Source organism: Scyliorhinus torazame, chromosome 6, assembly GCF_047496885.1.
Source record: "Scyliorhinus torazame isolate Kashiwa2021f chromosome 6, sScyTor2.1, whole genome shotgun sequence".
NCBI lineage: Eukaryota > Metazoa > Chordata > Chondrichthyes > Carcharhiniformes > Scyliorhinidae > Scyliorhinus > Scyliorhinus torazame.
Genome location: NC_092712.1, coordinates 263,905,541 through 263,925,910, shown reverse-complemented (window position 1 = coordinate 263,925,910; position 20,370 = coordinate 263,905,541). Strand labels below are relative to the sequence as shown.

Genomic DNA, 20,370 nt, shown 5'->3' with positions numbered 1-20,370 from the left:
AGGGGCAGGAATTTAAATAGAACTGGAGAGATCAAAGTATTGCTTTGAATTTGTAGCTTAACTAGGGCTAGTTAAACTATTTAATATAACTACAGATAACAGTTGAATGATATTTCTGAGCTTGAAAACTATTTAATTAAATGAAAAATAATGAACATGGCAGGGTAGGTGTAGTGTTGCAGCTCTAGCATGTGGAAGATGGTGGACACCAGTGTGATCCATGGCAAATACATCTGCAGTGAGTGTCTGGATCTCGAGGAACTTCAGCTTTGAGTTGATAAACTGCAGTCTGAGCTAGTTGAAGGTGTGATTCAAAGATTCATGTGGAAGAAATGGCTGTCGATTCCACACATTTGTCCGGATTAAACTCCATCTGCCGTCTCTCTGTCCAAGTCTCCACCTGATCTATATCCTGCTGTATACTCTGACAGTCCGCATCTCTATCTGCTATACACCAACCTTTGTGCCGTCCGCAGACATATTAATCACACCAGTTATATTTTCCTCCAAATCATTTATATATACTACAAACAGCAATGTTCCCTGCGCTGATCCCTGCAGAACACCACTAGTCACAGCCCTCCATTCAGAAAAAACACCCTTCCACTCTACCCTCTGTCTTCTATAACCGAGCCAGCTCTGCATCCATCTTACCAGCTCACCTCTGATCCCGTATGACCTCTATACCAATTTGCCATGAGCGACCTTATCAAAGGCCTCACTGAAGTCCTTGTAGACAACATCCACTGCCCTAACTTCATCAATCATCTTCATCTCTTCCTGAAAAAACTCAATCAAGTTAGTGAGACACGACCTCCCCTTCACAAAACCATGCTGCCTCTCGCTAATACATCCACTTGCTTCCAAATGGGTGTAAATACTGTCTCGAAGAATCCTCTCCAATAATTTCCCTACCACTGATGTAAGGCTCACCGACCTGTAATTTCCTGGATTATCCTTGCTCACCTTCTGTGGTGATCTCTGTAGGTGCATGCACACAAGGGTAAATGGGTAGATAGCAGCACCACATGATCACCAGAGGGCTGGACCAACAGGGGTGTAAAGGGCAGCCACATGGGGTCTCTGCCTCTCTCTTGGGTGTGCTGTGAACAGGGAAACATCAGAATCACATAGATAGTTAGTGGAGTTAAATTTAGTTACAATTGTTAAATCTTGTTATCTGCTGCCTCAGTGCTCGGGGGGTGGAGGGAGGTGGGGGGCTGCTTGAGGAGAATTGGGCTTGAAGCACTCCAGGTCGGGGTCATCCCTGGGCCGGGAGGGAACTGAAGGGTTTTGTGTGCGAGGCCTTCAAGCCACCTTTAAACATTGTGGCATAGGGTAGCGACCACAGCTACAGTCTGTCTGTCCTACTAAACACTTCCAGGACAGAGCCCTGCTGCGCTTCTCTCCTGCAAGTCAATTTCACTCCCTTTGACAGTGAGCAGCCTCTCGCTTCACAGCTAAAGGCTATTTCAAATGAGGAATTAGCCTCGTTAGTTATGAGAACACTTCACACTCCTGAACTCTCAAGGGCACACATACCAAGTCTCAGAGGATGATTAATGCACTGTATGTTCAGAAAGCTTTGATGCCTGAACAGTGTACCTGGACTCTAGGAGCATCAGCACCATCGAGGCAGCTGCAATCAAACACTAAAGAACAGGGCTTCATCATGGAGGACTCTCTCGCAGCCAAAGCGCACATTTATGGATGAGGGTAGTACAGCTGAGCATGACCTCCCTAATGTTCCTGGCAGAGGTTTGGGGTCTAGGGGCTGTTGATGTGGCTGGGAGTGCAGAGCAAGATTCGCCAGCACAACTGGCTCACTGGATGGCACTCTGAGAGATGTTGGACAGTAATGGTAAGGGTGGGGGAGACTCCGGGGATTGAAAGGTCCCGGGATGGAAGCCCTAACTGACTGTCGGTCCCTCTCCTTCTCCAATTCCTTCCAGATAAAACAATGCTTGCTGGTGTTGATCCCGCAGAGGCTGCCCTCATGTTGCTTGTGGCAGCTGAGGCGGGTAGATGCCATAGAAGTCAGCAATGCCAACTCAGGCTGGAGGCAGTATCCCTTGTTCAGGAGGCTGCTGCATACCCTCAAGACCTGACCATCCATCAGGCTGAGGAGGCACCCAGAAGGGGAGGCCAACGATGGCTAAAGGTGTACAGGCGGCGTTGGTCATTCCATGAGCTGACAGATAGCATATGCTGCAGAAGACTGCTTTTCAGCAGGAAGACAGTGCAGCACCCGTGGAGGAGGAGGATACTCACTCCCAGTGTCCGTGAAGGTCACTGCAGCCCTAAACCTTTACGCCACCGGGTCATTCCAGAGCTCGAGTGGGGACCTGTGTGATATCTCACAGTCATCCGCCTACAGGTGCATCTATGAGGTGATGGATGCTCTGTATGCCCGGGCATCAGTCGACATCAACTTTGATCCGGACCAGGCCCACCAAAGTGCCTTGGCTGCAGGATTTGCTGCCATCCTTGGGATGCCCTAGGTTCAGGAGCCATCGATGGCATGCATGTCGCCCTGCATCAGGGAGCGCCCTCTATTAACAGGAAGGGGTGCCACTCCCTGAATGTTCAGATCCTGTGCAACTACCGGCTCAGAATCATACACATGTGCGCCCGCTACCCTGGGAGCGTGCATGATGGGCACTCAAAATACCCGGGGTCTTTGAGGACCACCCCAGGTAGAGGGATTGGCTCGTGGGCGACAAGGAATGCCCACTGAGGTGATGGCTGAGGACACCAGTGCGGAGGCCTGAGACCGAGATGGAGACCCGAAACAATAAGGCCCACGTTGCCACCTGTGCTGTCATTGAGTGGTGTATCGTGCTGCTCAATTTGCAGTTCCAATACCTTGGTTGCTCTGGCAGTGCACTGCAGTACACTCCCCAGAGGGTCTCCACTTTGTGGTGGTCTGCTGTGCCCTCCACAATCTGGCACAGCAGCGGGGTGACATGCTGGGAGGAGGAGGAGCTGGAGGAAGGGCATGCGGCCTCATCAGAAGAGGAGGATGAGGTGGACCACGGGGCACTGGGGGACGAGCTGGAGGAGGAGTCGGTGACTGAAGGACATATGGCGGCAAGAAAGGCCCTCATCGCCTCCAGATTATCCTAGAATGAGGTATTGTCCGCCAGCTCAACACCCCACCCATTTCCATGCCTCCCATTTCCCTCCCTTCCCCATCATTCCCCCTACAATTTCACTCCCCATTTCCCCCCCCCCCCCCCAATCGCATCGCCACCTCCACGAACACCCTGTTTCTCCCTCTAATGGCCTGTTTAACATCATTCCAGAATGATGGGCCTGTTTTGGCCCTGTCAGCGGATCACTATACAAGGCAGGAGAGTGATGACCACTCGCTGTGAAGAAAGCTCTGGTGCTCCTCAGTGTCTGATTAAGTCTGACTCTTGTTTTTCTGCTGACAGCGCACTCACACCCATTCTCTAAACAGAGTCTGCATCGGGGGCTTTTGATTGTGGACCACTGTGCCGGCGGGGCGGGAGGGGGGGGGGGGGGGTGGGGGGGTGGGGAGGCGGCCAACAGAGGGGTGGAGGTGCGGGCAGGCAAGAGTGGTGTAGCTTAACATGACAGAGGCTTCACATGTATGAGGTGTGACATGTTTTAATGGTGAACATTTTACTGTGACAGATTTATATTCCCGCAAGCTACAGATAGTGGCCTCACCAGTACCCATTCAGTGGTCTTCACTCTTCTTGATCTTCCCTGGGTCTAATGCTATGTCTAAGTGTATCCCCAGGATGTAGATCAGGGTTGGAGGCAGCCTGCTGCTTTCCATGCTCTGTGGCCTTTGATGCCATTGGCGGATGTCCGCTGGAGGGTCTGGAGCCAGGGGGGCGGGGGCATGGGGGGGTCGGGGGGGTCCCCCGGCCAACTCACCGGTGTCACCATGCCACCCTGTTTTGCCCACTGCCCTTGAGATGCGCCAATGTCAGGAGTGGGGATTCATAAGAACTGGAGACCGCCGTAGTCTCCTTGGTGTCAGGCCCTGTGTTGGCCGCCAGCTCTCTCCTCCCTGATGGTGCCTCCCTTCCCCATCAGAGTCTAGGGGAACGAGGGGTAGCTGGAGTGATCTCCAGAGGCCTCGGAGTCATCTGGCACTACCAATCCTGGAGCTCCCCATTGTCAGCACCATGGTGCTGACATCCTCAGTGATGGTCCTCAGTGACTGGGTCATGCTCTGAAATGCTTCAGCAATGTCCATCTGCATCTGGGACACATCCTTCAGTGACTGGGACATGATGCCGATGCTCCCAGCCATGGTTGTCACAGACTGAGCTATGCCTTGAACACCATCACTCAAGACGTGGACGTCATGCTCCAGGTTTGCCACTGCGGTCATCACCCTAGCAATTTGGTCTCGGTGCCACACATTGCTGCCACCATCTCCTGTATCTGCAACCTTTGGGACTCCTCCACTCAGCCTTACAGACGCTGCACACCCCCTCCTGAATCTCACGGATGTGTCCGATCATCTGCATCAGCTCTGGGAGAACCTTGTCCAGAGGCTCAGCATCTGGCTAAGACCCAGATGTGTACTCAGATCCAGTAGACCTCCAACTGCTGTCTCCATTGGATATTGTTACCTTCACCTGATGTGCATCAGAAGCTGTGTGGTGCTCACCAGAGTGTGCCCCAGAAGCCTGTCCACTAATGTTGCACACCAAATGCTGGTCTACATTCTGCCATGTTTGTGTGCTGACTGGGAATGAATGATGAGGGTGTGTTTAAAAGCAGCTCCACCTTAGCGGCAAGCAGCTGAGGTGTGTGTTGGGCGAATCAGATGGTGAGGAAGCCAGTAATGTTGAGAATCTCAATAGGGCTCATTTTTGGCAGTAAGTGCCGATGAATACCTGCCAATATCTCACCGATGGGACCGCCGTGAAACTCCCTGTAAAACTCACCCCAAACCGGACTTTAACCTTGGTCTGCTGAATCACGCACATAGTATTGTGCAAAATGACAGGATTAATGAATAATGTTTGAGTAAAAACATCCGTTGGGAAATAGTGATCATAATGCAATTGAATTCCACATGGTGTTTGAAAACGACATACTCCAATCACAAGCAAGAATGTTAAAGTTAAACAAAGCCAATTGCATAGGTATGAATAGTAAGTCTGAGGATTGGTAATGTTTTAGCAATCAGCAAAGGACCATCAAAAACATTGATTAAAAAGGTAAAAGAGAGCATACAAGAATAAACTAGCCAGGAAAATATAAACAGACTATAAGAGTTTTCTCAAACATATGCAAACGAAGAAAGTAGCTAAAGTAAATTACACTCCGACCAGGGGTTCGGGGTAGTTTTAAGTCATCAATATTTGCAATGTTGGGCAGCACGGTGGCGCAGGGGATAGCACTACTGCGTCACAGCGCCGAGGTCCCAGGTTCGATCCTGGCTCTGGGTCACTTTCCGTGTGGAGTTTGCACATTCTCCCCATGCTTGTGTGGGTTTCGTCCCCACAACCCAAACGTTGTGCAGGGCAGGTGGGTTGGCCATGCTAAATTGGCCCTTAATTGGAAGAAAATGAATTGGGTATTCTAAGTTTATAAAAAAAAATAAAAAAATATTTGTAGTGTTAAATATTAGAAATAGGGTTAGAAGTAAGTGGGTTTAATTTAGTGGTTATGTGCAAAAATAGTAAAACTCAGTTAGATTACTGTTAGATAAAGGCCTTTGCATGTGTGGGGATTTAGGGCAGTTCAAACAGTGTTTTTATTGCGCTTAGCGAGGTTTACAGTGTGAAGGACCAATAAAAGCTTGGAGAAGGAAAGAGTGATTGCTTAGCAACCCGGGGCACCTTTAGGATAGAAAGGCATTTTGTGATTGTTTTTAACTGAATTCATAGCAGTTATTGACAGGCAGATAGAAAGGGAACACCTCTCAGATTTTCTAGAAGAAAGGCCAAACAATTGAGTAATGGTTCAGAAAACAAGTGCCAGAAATCTAAAGCACAGTTAGTTAAGGAAACTAGAGAAATGAAGAGGAGTTTCCAGGAAGCCTGAAGTCAAAGCAACAGAAATTATGGGGGCTAGAACCAGTTACCCTTCAGTGAGGCAGACAGCTGAAAAGGCATTAGCTAGTCAGAAGTTAGAAAGACATTTGAAGTGGTTCTTAGGTTCATGATATATTACTATAGTTGGTGAGATGTTAATTGAAATAATTGTAGTGCAATCGATGGCTGGATCTTGGGTGTTTTGTGTAAACGTATTCCGGGCAAAGCAATCGTGAAAGGAGAGTTGAAAACCTGGTGGTGAATTCTTATTGAAACAGTGGAGAGGAAGCTTTATTTGAAGGGATAGTTGTAAAATCTGGAAGTGGATTCGCGATGATGACTGCTGCTGGAAAGCATTTGTAAAAAGATTTTAAAGCGTGTTTTTCTCAGAGTGGGGTTTGGAAACATTCATGTGACAATCATTGGAGGGAATTTCAAAAGAAATCCACAAAAGATTGATTGAATGGGATCTACCATTTGGTTTCAGAGTGGGGTGTTGCCCTTGAAATCGGAGTACATTTGTGAAGCTAAGGGGTGTGAAGGAGCATTGTATTATAATAGCATTTTTCATGTTTAATAACATTTTTCCTTGTTGTTAAAAAGTACCTGGCAGTCCTATGACTCTGTTCCTCTGAGTTTTCTAAAAAAAAGTAAAAGTACGATCTTTTGAGTCAGGATTTCATTCTGGGGTCTTCCCGTCCAGTAGTTGTGGTGTTGGGTGCTCTGAGGTACAGACGAACCAACACGGTTGCGATTGGTACAACGCAGTTTTATTCCAACTAGTTATTTACACATCTGACTTGGTACTCAGCACGTGGTGACAGTGTGAGTGTCTTGTTAATGAGGTCCTGGCCTTGTCCTGTCTCCAGACGGACTAGCCAGCAGGTGTTGTGTTTCTTGTCTTATACTGTGTCTGCTCTTGTCTGTGATTGGCTGTCGTGTTATGTGTGCTAATTGGTCTGTTGGTCTGTCTATCATGATGTGTGTGTTGTGATGTGTTTGAATATCATGACAGTAGTAACATCAAATGGGATCGTGACAGTCCCTTAGAAGCAGAAACGGATGACTTTATCAAGGGGAATGAGACAGCGGCAGAGGTATTGAAAAATATTTTGTGTTTGCCTTACAGCAGAAGTCATAAGTTGCATATCAGAAATAGAGGTGAACCTAGGGTCAAAGGAGAATGAGGAAATTAAGGTAATTAATATCAGTGAAGCAAGAGTAATGGAGCAACTCAAGGGTTTAAAACCTACCAGATCCCCAGGACGTGATGGCCTACATCCTAGGGTTCTAAAAGAGAGAGCTGCAGAAGTGGATGGGCTGGCTATGATTTTCCGAAATTCCTTAGATTTGGGAATGTTCCCAGCAGATCAGAAGTTATCGAATACAAGACCACTATTCAAGAAAAGAAGGAGAGAGGAAGCAGGGTACTATTGGCCAGTTAGTCTGACATCAGCCATCAGGACGGTACTGGAATCTATTATTAAGGAAGTCTTAACAATTCACTTAGAAAAGCATACAGGACTGCACGGCAGCTCCGTGGATAGCATTATTGCCTCAGGGCGTCAAGATCCCAGGTTCGATCCCGACTCTGGGTCACTGTCCGTGTGGAGTTTGCACATTCTCCTTGTGTTTGCTTGGGTTTTGCCCCCACAACCCAAAGATGTGCAGAGTAGGTGGATTGGCCACGCTACATTGCCCCTTAATTGGAAAAAATGAATTGGGCACTCTTAAATTTTATTTAAAAAAAAAGAAAAGCATACTATGATCAGACAGAATCATGATTTTACAAAGGGGAAATCCTGTTTGACAAATTTATTAGAGTTTTCAAAGATGTAACTAGTAAGGTGGATAAAGGGGATGCAGTACACCTGCGTTTCCAAAAAACATTTGATAAGATGTCACACAAAAGAATAATACAGAAGATAAGGCTCAATGAGTTAGTAGGGGAGAGGGGGTGTGGAAGTGATATGTTAGCATGGATAGAAGAATGGACAGGAAGCACAGAGTAGGAATAAATAGGGCATTTTTAAGATGGCAGCCTATGGCTACTGGAGTGCCGGAAGGATCGACGTTGGGGCCTCAATGACGTACAATCTGTATTAATGGTTTCGATGTTGAGAGAGAGTTATATATCTAAGTCTGCTGACAAAATACAAAGCTAGGTAGCTTGAGGACCCAAAGAGACTGAAAAGAGATTGAAAAGAGATAGAGACAAGTTGTGAGTGGGTAACAAGGTGGCAGATGGAATTATATGTCCTAAGGGATGAGAGAGTTGTCCTTGGTTGAGAAGCTGAGTAAACTGGGTCTCTATTCTCTGGAGTTTAGAAGAATTCAGAGGCGATGTCATCAAAACAACAAAAGATACTGAAAGGGCTTGACAGGGTAGGGACTGAGTGGTTATTTCCCTGGCTGGGGAACCTAAAACCTGGGGAATGCAGTTTATGGAAAACGTATAGGTCATTTAGGATGGGCAAACATTTATTCACTCAAAGGTTTGTGAATCTTTTGATTTCTCTACCTCAAAGTGTTGTGGATGATTCCATCATTCAATATATTTACAGCGGAGATAGAGAGACTATTAGTCTCTTGGGAAATCAAAGGGAGCATGAGGGAAAGTGAAGATAGAGGTCAAGATCAGCCATGATCGCATTGAATGACAGAGAAGGCTTGATGGGCCCCGTAGTCTTCTCCTGCCCTTATTTCTTCTGTTCTCACGTTCTTACATTCTGCATTGCTTTGGCTCCGTTGAAATCCATGATCTCAGCGATGTCCCTTCTCATAACAGCCAGCTTTGCATATTCCTGAACTGCTGCCTCACGCCGCCGAGGTCCAGGTTCGATCCCGGCCCTGGGTCACTGTCCGTGTGGAGTTTGCACATTCTCCCCGTGTTTGCGTGGGTTTCGCCCCCACAACCCAAAGACGTGCAGGCTAGGTGGATTGGCCACACTAAATTGCCCCTTAATTGGATAAAATGAATTGGATACTCTAAATTTATATTTACATTTAAAAAAAAAGCTGTGTCTATTCCTTAGCAGTTAAAATGCACAGCAACTCAAGTTCCTTCTTGTTGCTTCCTGTTATCTGACACCATTTCCGACAAGAAATAGATCAGTGTGCCACTAACTGTTGCACAATAATTATCAGGGCGCGATTCTCCCAAAAGGGAACAAAGTCCCCGAGCGAGCTCATTTAGCCTGGAAACATGTAAAAATGGTGTCCTGATCTCCTAGCCCCCCCAAATGATCCCTGACCTCCCTCCATGCAGCCCGAATGCACTATGGGAGGGTCCCAGCCCCCCTCCCAAATACCCTCCAGGGCACCCCCAGCCCAATCACGCCCAAAATGCCAGCTTGGCAGTACCCATACCAGCTGGCAGTGTCACCTGGCACCTTGGCAGTACCAGGCTGGCACCACCAAGGTACCAGGCTGGCACTGCCAGGGTGGCCAGATGGCATCATCTGTGCCAGGGCACCACCCTACCCAAAGGACATGCAGCTTGGGCCTCTGATCCCCTGAGGGATCCCTATGCTTGCCATCCTGCCTCGTCCCCGTTTGTGGGACCAGTGCTGAACAGCGCTCTCCCAAGGTCTCCGAGGCAAAGGGATGAATCCCAAAGCCTCAGGTAACTTGGGAATCTGCACATTAGAGGGAGGCTGGCTAGCTCTAATATGCGGATTTGCCAAAAAGTGAGCCCGCCCACTATGGCGGGATTTACATCGCAACGTCACACGAGATTGCTTGGACCTTGCGAGGCGTTGCAAGCCGGGTAGATCCCAGGAGCGGGGTCTCCCGGCTTTTATCGACCGCACTGCGACCCGGCGAGCTGCTTTTCCAGCGCAGCGTGGCCATTGGCACGCGCCCTCAGTGTGTGAACTGTCAGATATGGGTGCGAGGACTGCATCAGTGCTTAGTTCGAGGGTGAGATAGAGCATATGAATGGTGAGGTTGAATCCTGATTAGATTGTAGGTTGGTGGACGATGGGAGTATAGTTTATTGAGCAGCAGCCAGTGCTGCAGTTTGTAGGATTTGACCTTCGGAAAGACACTGACATTGACAACTCGTGTGAGATCATTAAACTTCTTCCTGAACAGAATCCAGGTTCTAAACAGCTACACTCCTGTCATTGATCCAGGCTACCACTTATTCTACTGCTTCCTGAGCCTGTGTTTGGAAGGCCTCTGCTCTCCAGTGGATACAGGACGCCTTTCCTCTGTTTCCCCTTGTTGCATGCTTTTACTGTAGTCCGCCATTATTGAATCATCCGTGGCAGACTTGTGAAAATACTTTCATCATTTTCAACCACAATGTACCTCCTCCTTAAGATATGGAAGCTGCCTTTAAGTAATGGCAGACACTTGTGACTTAAGGCCAGTGCTGATGATTACAGCCAAATAAGAGTGCAGATAAAGCTGGTTGGACGTATCCATCATAAAAATGAACAGATAGCACAAATCTGATGTTATGCCTAAACTTAATCAATGGACACAGATGAATCGTGCATAATGATCCCTGCACACTTTTATAATAATAATAATCTTTATTGTCACAAGTCAGCTTACATTAACCCTGCAATGAAGTTACTGTGAAAATCCCCTAGTCACCACATTCCGGCACCTGTTCGGAGGGAGAATTCAGAATGTCCAATTCACCTAACCTGCACGTCTTTGGAATGTGGGAGGAATCCGGATCACCCGGAGGAAACACACGCGGGCACGGGGAGAACGTGCAGACTCCGCACAGACAGTGACCCAAGCTGGGAATCGAACCAGGGACCCTGGCGCTGTGAAGCAACAGTACTAACCACTGTGCTACCGTGCTGCCCAGAGGTTATTAAACTTAATCCCTGTGCATTTCCCTTGGGCTCAGCTGTGCGGGTTGGGATTATTTTAAAATTCCAGTTGAATTGTTTATTCGCATTATAATTGAACGGGGAATCGAATGGTTAGAGAGTATTCTCTATGGCTAGCTATCTGTGCCACAGCTGTTTGCAAGCACCAGCCTCAAACAGGTCTCTGGAGCATTAGTTCTAGTTCCTCTTTCGGATAGTTTCCTTTTAAAAAAAAAATTGGACCATTGAGTCCATCTATTTCACAACCACTGATGATTTTACTGGTAACATTTTAATTGTACTGTATTGTAGCATTATCATTTTCTTTCACATAAACTAAATAATTTGCACGTACATGATCCATTGACATCCTAAGGGCATTATGAAGCATTCCGCAGTCATTTAATTACTCTCGAAGTATAGCCACCATGGGAGATGTTGTGACGCAGTGGATAACGTTCCTGCCTCTGAGCCAAAAGCTGAGGGTTTGAGTCGCATCCCAGGATTTGATGGCCAAGGAAGGTGTGTTCTTAACTCAGCTGACATGTTGATTAGTAAGTTTGCAGACGACACAAAGGTTGGTGGAATTGCGGATAGCGATGAGGACTGTCAGAGGATACATCAGGATTTAGATTGTTTGGATACTTGGGCGGAGAGATGGCAGATGGAGTTTAATCCGGACAAATGTGAGGTAATGCATTTTGGAAGGTCTAATGCAGGTAGGGAATATACAGTGAATGGTAGAACCCTCAAGAGTATTGAAAGTCAGAGAGATCTAGGAGTACAGGTCCACAGGTCACTGAAAGGGGCAACACAGGTGGAGAAGGTAGTCAAGAAGGAATACGGCATGCTTGCCTTCATTGGCCGGGGCATTGAGTGTAAGAATTGGCAAGTCATGTTGCAGCTGTATAGAACCTTAGTTAGGCCACACTTGGAGTACAGTGTTCAATTCTGGTCGCCACACTACCAGAAGGATGTGGAGGCTTTAGAGAGGGTGCAGAAGAGATTTACCAGAATGTTGCCTGGTATGGAGGGCAATAGCTATGAGGAGCGGTTGAATAAACTCTGTTTGTTCTCACTGGAATGACGGAGGTTGAGGGGCGACCTGATAGAGGTCTACAAAATTATGAGAGGCATAGACAGAGTGGATAGTCAGAGGCTTTTCCCCAGGTTAGAGGGGTCAATTACTAGGGGGCATAGGTTTAAGGTGAGAGGGGCAAGGTTTAGAGTAGATGTACGAGGCAAGTTTTTTTACACAGAGGGTAGTGGGTGCCTGGAACTCGCTACCAGAGGAGGTGGTGGAAGCAGGGACGATAGTGACATTTAAGGAGCATCTTGACAAATACATGAATAGGATGGGAATAGAGGGATATGGACCCAGGAAGTGTAGAAGATTGTAGTGTAGAAGGGCAGCATGGTCTGCACGTGCTTGGAGGGCCGAAGGGCCTGTTCCTGTGCTGTACATTTCTTTGTTCTTTGTTCTTTGAGTCTCAACCTTTAAATCCTTAAATCAGAGCATAATTGAAGCAAAGTGGCGCCCCTCAAGCTTGCTACCTGTCCAAGGAAAAGGAAGGTGTAAAGATGAACATTGCAGACTTCTTCAGAAACAAAATGCAATTATTAATTTTTTTTAAAACAGCAGCCTTATGACTGGCCACATGTCTCTCTTTTCTCAGAAGCTTCTCTCCTTCTGGGTGATTCCACACTCGAGTCCTGATTGGCTGCACAGGCCATGTGACTCTTACTCCGCTGTGTTGCCCTTAAAGGGACAAGCACCACAAATCACCACAGAAGGGGAGTTCATAACGTGACCAAAGGGGTTGATTGTCAACCAGTAAATCCTTCCAATCCTCCTGATGCCACGCGGTAAGAACGGGAGCGTTTCCTAGTCAGCCAGGCTGCAGAAGGCAATGGCAAACCACTGCAGTTCTTTGCCATACATAATCATGGGCCAATCCAATGGAAGACCATGGTAGCCAACACCCTCTTAGGGCATGGTGCCTGAAGGAGTAGCACATGCTTTTTTTTTTGGAACACTTCCTATCCCTGGCCTTTCTTATATAATAACACGCAGATTAACAGAATCACTGCTGCATTATCGAATATATCAATTCATCAGTTAAAATATCCATCGTGAACTGAGCACAATGTACAAATTTTATTGTATGTATTGTGAACTAATTACTATATAACACAGTTGTTTGATGATTTGGTGCAATGCATTCATTATTAAGCTGCAGTTTTGATGCGTTTGGTATGTTCCACAGATTATTGTTCATTGATGCACGAGTATGTGACTAAAAATAAAATGCAGTAATTAATGATAGAGACTGCGTACCCCAGTTCCTTGGAAGTCATTGATCACATGACCTTGGGTTACCACACACTTATGATGAACTTCTGGAAGGCTAATTTATTTTCAACCATCTTTTGAAAACAAATTGCTCTGAATATTTTGAGTTATAACACAGTAACTGATTGTACATGTTTAGCTATTGAGGTTCTGGTGCCTCCACTAAAATTATGACAGGCCACATGTTTTCTTAGACCATAAAACCATAAGACATAGGAACAGAATTAGGCCATTCGGCCCACTAAGCCTGCTCCGCCATTCAATCATGGCTGATATGTTTCTCATCCCCATTCTCCTGCCTTCTCCTCATAACCTCTGATCCCCTTATTAATTAAGAACCTATCTATCGTTGTCTTAAAGACACTCAGTGACTAGGCCTCCACAGCCTTCTGCTGCAAAGTGTTCCACAGATTCACCACCCTCTGGCTGAAGAAATTCCTCCTCATCTTTGTTTTAAAGGATCGTCCCTTCAGTCTGAGGCTGTGGCCTCGGGTTCTAGTTTCTCCTACTAGTGGAAAAATCCTCTCCACGTCCACTCTATCTAGGCCTCTCAGTATCCTGTAAGCTTCAATAAGATCCCCCCTCATTTTCTAAACTCTAATGAGTACAGACCCAGAGTCTTCAACTGCTCTTTATTCCAGGGATCATTCTTGTGAACCTCCTCTGGATCATTTCCAAGGCCAGCACATCCTTCCTTAAATACGGTCCCAAACTGCTCACAGTACTCCAAATGGGGTCTGACCAATGCCTTGTACAGCCTCAACAGTACATCCCTACTCTTGTGTCCTCGACATGAATGTTAACATTACATTTGCCTTCCCGACTGCCGACTGAACCTTCACGTTAACCTTATGATAATCTTGAACTAGGACTCCTAAATTGCTTTATGCTTCTGATCTGCTAAGCATTTTCCCATTTAGAAAAGAGTCTATGCCTCCATTCTTCCTTCCAAAGTGCATAACCTCATTACTATGTATATTGAAAATATTCAGATGATTTGTCCCCTCAACGAATGCCTCATATACGCAGCTAGCTGTATTTTTAAAAAATCCTGAAAGCAACAATCATTAGTCAACTTCTTATTTTATTTCAGGAACTTTATGATGAATGTACCTTTTAGAAACTGCAAGCTAATTTGAAGTACATACACCTTGGTTTGTTTAGAGGTAGCGAGGCACCACCCAATAAACATAGATGAAGAGACATGGGAGAAAGGGAATCAATTCCTGTTGACTTTGCAAGGCCTGATTTTTTTTTGGAGTTCAATAAATTTATATATAATGGCAAATATAACTAAACAATTTCTGGCTCCAAACTCAATCACAGGCACAGTAAACATTTGACAACGGAAATGTCTGAAATATTGTGCAATGGACCACAAAGATTAATTTCTCCCAAACAGTTAGAAATCAGTGAATAACCAAGTTCCCCCCCAACTGTTATGGATTCTGATACAGTTGAGTTCCTCAGGTAAAGGCCTGATAGTTCATGTCGCAGCTGTGCCAGTTAATTGTGTGGTAGTCAGATGCTGAAGGCAGTGTGACGATCTGAGTATATATAACACTGTGGGGATCAAGTGTCGTCTTCAGTGTTATTAGGCAGCCCTGCAATTTGAGAATGAACAGAGTCCATTTAGGACTACAGTTCAGGTTTTATCAGGCTGAAATATCCCAGGATTACATTTTTTAAAAAAGTCTGTGAACAATAAGGTGCTTTAAATCTCCACATGTAGAATATTTTAATACCTTTTCTAACTTTCAGGCCTGATACTCAAGAGTGAAATTACGCTGACATAAGCCTGACAAAACTCTGCTATTTTGGTATGATCTTAGTTGAGTAGCTAAATCCCAAAGGTCATGTTAACCATAAAAACGCCATGCCAACTTTCCACTCACTCCTACACCAATGAATCCTCATTTAAAACCCCTAAACATCCGTCCTGACTGGCGTCCTGAAGTGGTGTCAAATGGGGTCCTGTGCCAGGGCACCTTTCAGCAGCCGGATGCAGAATCGCAAGGTGGGGAGAAGTTGACATCTGCACGCGATCCCAGATCCTTCAAATTTAAATATTCGGGCATTCATTGTGCCAAAGCAATTTAGTACACCCCAAGGTGCAGAATGGAATATTGTTCACCTACATGGCAGGCTGTATAGACTGAGACAGCAAATTACATATGCATTTATAAAGCACCTGTAAGTTAAGGAGACATCCCAAGGTCCTTCACAAAGTGGTATGAGACAATGAACTTTAAGGGCAGGATTTTAACCCACCACCACCAACACCCCTCCCTCCCGCCAAACCTGCCTGGGCCTCAAGACCCTAACATCCGAGTCTACTGAAGGTCAGGACCCCACACTGTGTGGGACAGTCATCTGTCAGTGGTTTGACCAGAATTGGCCAATTAGTGGCCAGAGAGCAGGCACGCCTCCAATTATGCAAGGCAGGCGGGCTCACGAGGCTGGAAGAACAATAGGAGGCCTGAAAGCAATAGGTATCCTTATTGTACCCATACAGCCTCTGGGTAAATGGCCTGGGGGTTGAATGGTGCCAGTAAAACAACATGGCCGACGGGGTAAATTTTCCTGCTCACCCGACTCGAGCTCAAAGATTAAAAATCCTGCCCCAAGTCAAGAAGGGTGAGGTCAGGAGAGGTGACCAAAGATTTAAAGGGATGGAAGTTAGATTAGTTTTCAGCTGTATTGCAATTGGACAATAATGGATCATTCCCCTGCTATATATCCTGGCCTGGGGAGGAAGTGGCCTAGTGGTATTATTGCTGGACTAGTAACCCCGAGACCTAGAATCATGCTCTGGGGACCGGGGTTGACCATGAAATCATTGTCGATTGTCGTAAAAACCCATCTGGTTCACTAATGTCCCTTAGGGAAGGAAATCTGCCGCTCTTACTTGGTCTGGCCTCCATGTGACTCCAGATGCACAGCAACATGGTTAACTCTTAAACGCCCTCAGGGAGGGCAGTAAATGTTGGCCCAGCCAGCGAAGCCCACATCTCTTGGACGAATAAATTTAAAAACAAATTATTTCCTGCTAACTTCAATGGAAAACAAAATCAGGTAATGTGTGAAACGTGACTCAGCTCATTATCGCCTGTTTGTTGTTATTAGCAGTTTCACATTCCCCCCCCCCCCCCCCCCCCCACACCACCCACCCCCATCTCTTAAATCCAAAGGTGGAGAGAGAAGTAGAGAGGCCAAAACGTGCATGGGCGAAGGTTTTCCGAGAACAGGGCTAAGATCACTGAGTGCATGGCCACCAGTGGTGAGGGGAAGAGAAATGATGGCCCACAGTCAGAGAGTCAGCAATATATGTACCTGGATTTCAACATTGCTATGATTTTCTGTAATGTTAAATTTCAGTATCTCTTATGGGACAGCCAGTATCCTGTTGATATTTAATTTGCAGAATAATAAGAATTCCACTATTAATGGACTTTATAGAGTCATAGAATACCTACAGTGCAGAAGGAGGCCATTCTGCCCATTGAGTTTGCACTGACCCTTCAAAAGAGCACCCTACCCAGGCTCACTCCCCCGCTTTATCCCGGTAATGTCACCTAACCTTTGGACACTAAGGGGGGGACAATTTAACACGACCATTCCACCTAACCTGCACATCTTTTGGACACTAAGGGACATTTTAATGTGGCGATCAATCGACCGAACCTGCACATCTTTGGACTGTGGGGGGAAACTGGAGCACCCGGAGGAAACCCACGCAGACATGGGGAGAACATGCAGACTCCACACGAAGGAGTCACCCAAGGTCGGAACCAGATCCTGGTCCCTAGCCCTGTGAGGAAGCTGCACTAACCACTGTGCCACCATGGACTTAGAGCCACTTAATGGTTTGCTAGCACTTTTAGCATAATTAGAGTTGCCAACTGTGATTAAATGTATTCCTGGAGACTTTGCCACACCTCCGCCATACCATTCCAGCCATTAGTTGCCAACATATCCATCCTTGTGATGCAATGCCTTCCTGCACCAAGTGGAAAGCAAAGAAATCTCATAACCCAATTGGACAATGCTTGACTGTCAGTCAAACAACCTTCCCCACCACCCTCCCCTCACCCAGTTTTCCATATTTTTATATCTGCTAAAAGATAAATGTTGAAGGAAAATGACAAAAAACATACTTTTTTTAATGTCCCGATGATTTTTCTCAAGGGTTTCACACAGCGGTGTCCTGGAGATGGATCTTCAATTCCTGGAGACTCCAGGCCAATCCTGGAGGGTTGGCAACTCTGATCTCAATTCAGCCAGCTGATTCAGCACATTACCTCTGGGCATTATAGGGGTTTGGTGTCTATTTATAAACAAATTACTGAATTATAAATTCTCGCTGGTTCCCAGATGATCAGGCAAAGGTACCGGTAAAACAATTAAAGACGGATATCTAATTCCCTGGAATTTTAATATGGCCCCAGATGAAAAGGCTAATTTTGATTAAAATATAATGGGTCTTTTCCAACCGCAATCTAAAATATCATGAAATATTAACGAAAAATAATTTAGCAATGACCTCAGACCTTCCAAAATGGAAATTGTGTTTAATATAATGCTTACCTCATCAGCCAGCTTTGTGTTAAAGTTAATACATATGGCATAGTTCAAAGAGAACAGCACAGTAAATTGGCATAAACAAATTAGCGTAGCTGATTGAAATAAATCTGCCTCTTTGATTATCCAGACCATCTTGCAGGTTTTGACATTAGCTGTTCCATTTACTTTTGCTTTCCATTTAGAATATTCCAAACTGTACATCACATCATTGTCTTTAGTTGACATCTTATTTTGAGCAAACCCGTTTTATTTTACAGCAATGGAATGATTCAATCTGGCTCGTTGAATATTGGAGACAAGATGTAAAACAGTATTTTATTGGCACAATACAATTGAGCAGCAGCGGAAGTAGGTACACTATATGCTTAGCTTGCACTCAACCTGCCCCTGTCATCATGGTAATATGATGGGAGTGTAATTCCCTCATCTGCATAAAATTTCTAAACACTGCTCGGAGCAAGCCAATTAGAAGATGTTGTGAGCTTGCCGTGTGTGATTCCTCTCTGTGCTTTATTGTTAAAAAGAGTGTCATTCGGACTAGAAGCCATACAGGTCTTGAGAAGAGCACAGAAATAGATCACCAGAAGAGCTTCAGCACAAAGGAAATGTTCTGAGGGAGCAGAGCACAGAAACAAATTCAGACGACATGATCATTTATTTATTCAGGTAGGCACGGCTGTTTTGATTTCAGATGCCTATCGGTGGAGGAGTTCATTTAATCATATAATTTATTCTTGTGTAAATTGATGGGAGTTGCAGGCTCAATTGGCAGAAAATTATAATATTGGGCAAACAAAATCATTGTTTGTGAGGGTGAATAACAAAACATTTCATCAGACTGGAACTAATCAACATTAGTCATACAGTTCCTTCGCCTGACGGCTGCAAACATAGCTGTAAATTTCTTTGGGGTTTAAGATAATGATGTTAAAGGATTTGTTTTGCTCTGTTCAAATGATGAAGCAGTTTCGGCTGTGTGAGCTGATAAACCGAGCCCACAAGCCAAGGGTACTATGTTATATATTTTCTCTCTGCCTCATTTAATCGGGGGGTTGACAAAGGGGTTTTCATAGGGTCCAGAATGTAAGATGTACAGGCCACAAAACTTCAACAGGAAGCTATTCAGAACATTTATGGTGCTGAAACAATCAAATTTACTTTTGCTTTTCTCCACTCCCATAATAAATTGGTCCTGTTTGTGAAAAGTGCCAAACCGAACCTAGCTTGCAGTTATGAATCTTCCAAGTTTTGTTAGAATTGTTTGACAGTAAACCTTAGCTCCTTGTTCATGCAGCTTATTCTTTTAATTTAAATATGTGCTTCCATCATGCTAATGTATTAGTGTAATTTCCTCATCTACATCAAATTTCTAAACACCGTAAGCTGGGAGATATGATTCAAATGTTATTTGAGCACGTGCATACCCTTTTGGGTTAATTGCTGTTTGACAATGAATTACATTCTTATTTGCTATCAGCTGTGTAAGGACTGGACTTGGGTTTGAATTATTCACTTCCCAAACATAAATCTATTAATATTGATAATTGATTCATTTATTAAGGAATGACTAGCCCACTCATCATCGCAATTGGAATCTGCAGCCTGAAAAGATACAGTAGAGGGATTTTCACCCCATTGTAGCCTTGTTTACACCTTTTTGAATGGACCAAAAATTAGGCAGCTGACGCTCTGCCTGGAAACACCTGGATGTCCATGTGCATGAATCACAGAAAGTTAACAGGCAGGTACAGCAAACAATTATCAAAGAAAATGGTGTGTTAGCCTTTATTGCAAAGGGAACGAAGTAAAACAGGGAAAATGCCTTGCTGCAATTTATGGGGCCTTGGTGAGGCCACACCCAGAGAACGGTGTATAATCTTGGTCCCCTTCCCTAAGAAAGGATATACTGCCCTAGGAAGGAACACAATAAAGGTTTATCTTTTTTTAAATTTAGAATGCCCAGTTCTTTTTTTCCAATTAATGGGCAATTTAGCATGGCCAATTCACCTACCTTGCATATCTTTTTGGGTTGTGGGGGTGAGATCCACACAGACACGGGGAGAATGTGCAAACTCCACACGGACAGTGATCCGGGTCCAGGATCGAACCCGGGTCCTAGGCAACATCAGGCAGCAGTGCTAACCACTGCAACACCATGTCACCCTCGACAAAGGTTTATCATACTGATTCTTGGGGTGAGGCATTGTCCTATGAGGAGAGATTGAGTAAACTGGGACTAGATTCTCCGAATTTAGAAACCTCTAAGTACTCCAAAAGCATGAGAGGTGATCTCACTGAGACATGTAAGATTCTTCAACTAGTTAAGTTGGGGAGATGAAAGGAGGAAGTTTTCATTGCATGTTGTGTCTAGAACTAGGGGTCAGAGACTCGCCTTTAGGACTGAGATAAGTAGAAATTGCCCTTAACTTAGAAGTATTATGATCCTGGACCAGACCCCAACATTTTCTAGGATGCTGGACAGAAACCACAATACTTTTTTCAAATTTGTAAAACAGTGAGGAAAGCATACTTCACTCATGAGTGATTCCTTGCAAAAATAGGGGTGTAGTAT

The 20,370-nt window shown here is 45.3% G+C and overlaps 1 protein-coding gene across 3 annotated transcripts in view; it reads left to right on the top strand.

The window, feature by feature from the left end:
* Positions 1-20,370, top strand: part of ripor2 (RHO family interacting cell polarization regulator 2) — a 399,549-nt gene that overhangs the window by 48,709 nt on the left and 330,470 nt on the right. The window contains exon 1 of one of the 3 annotated variants that reach the window (XM_072509638.1): positions 18,192-18,464. The exons of the other annotated variants lie outside the window; for them this stretch is intronic. The gene's annotated coding sequence lies outside the window, so the exon portion shown is untranslated. Of the gene's footprint in view, positions 1-18,191; positions 18,465-20,370 lie in introns of those variants that run through there. 3 annotated transcript variants of the gene reach the window in all.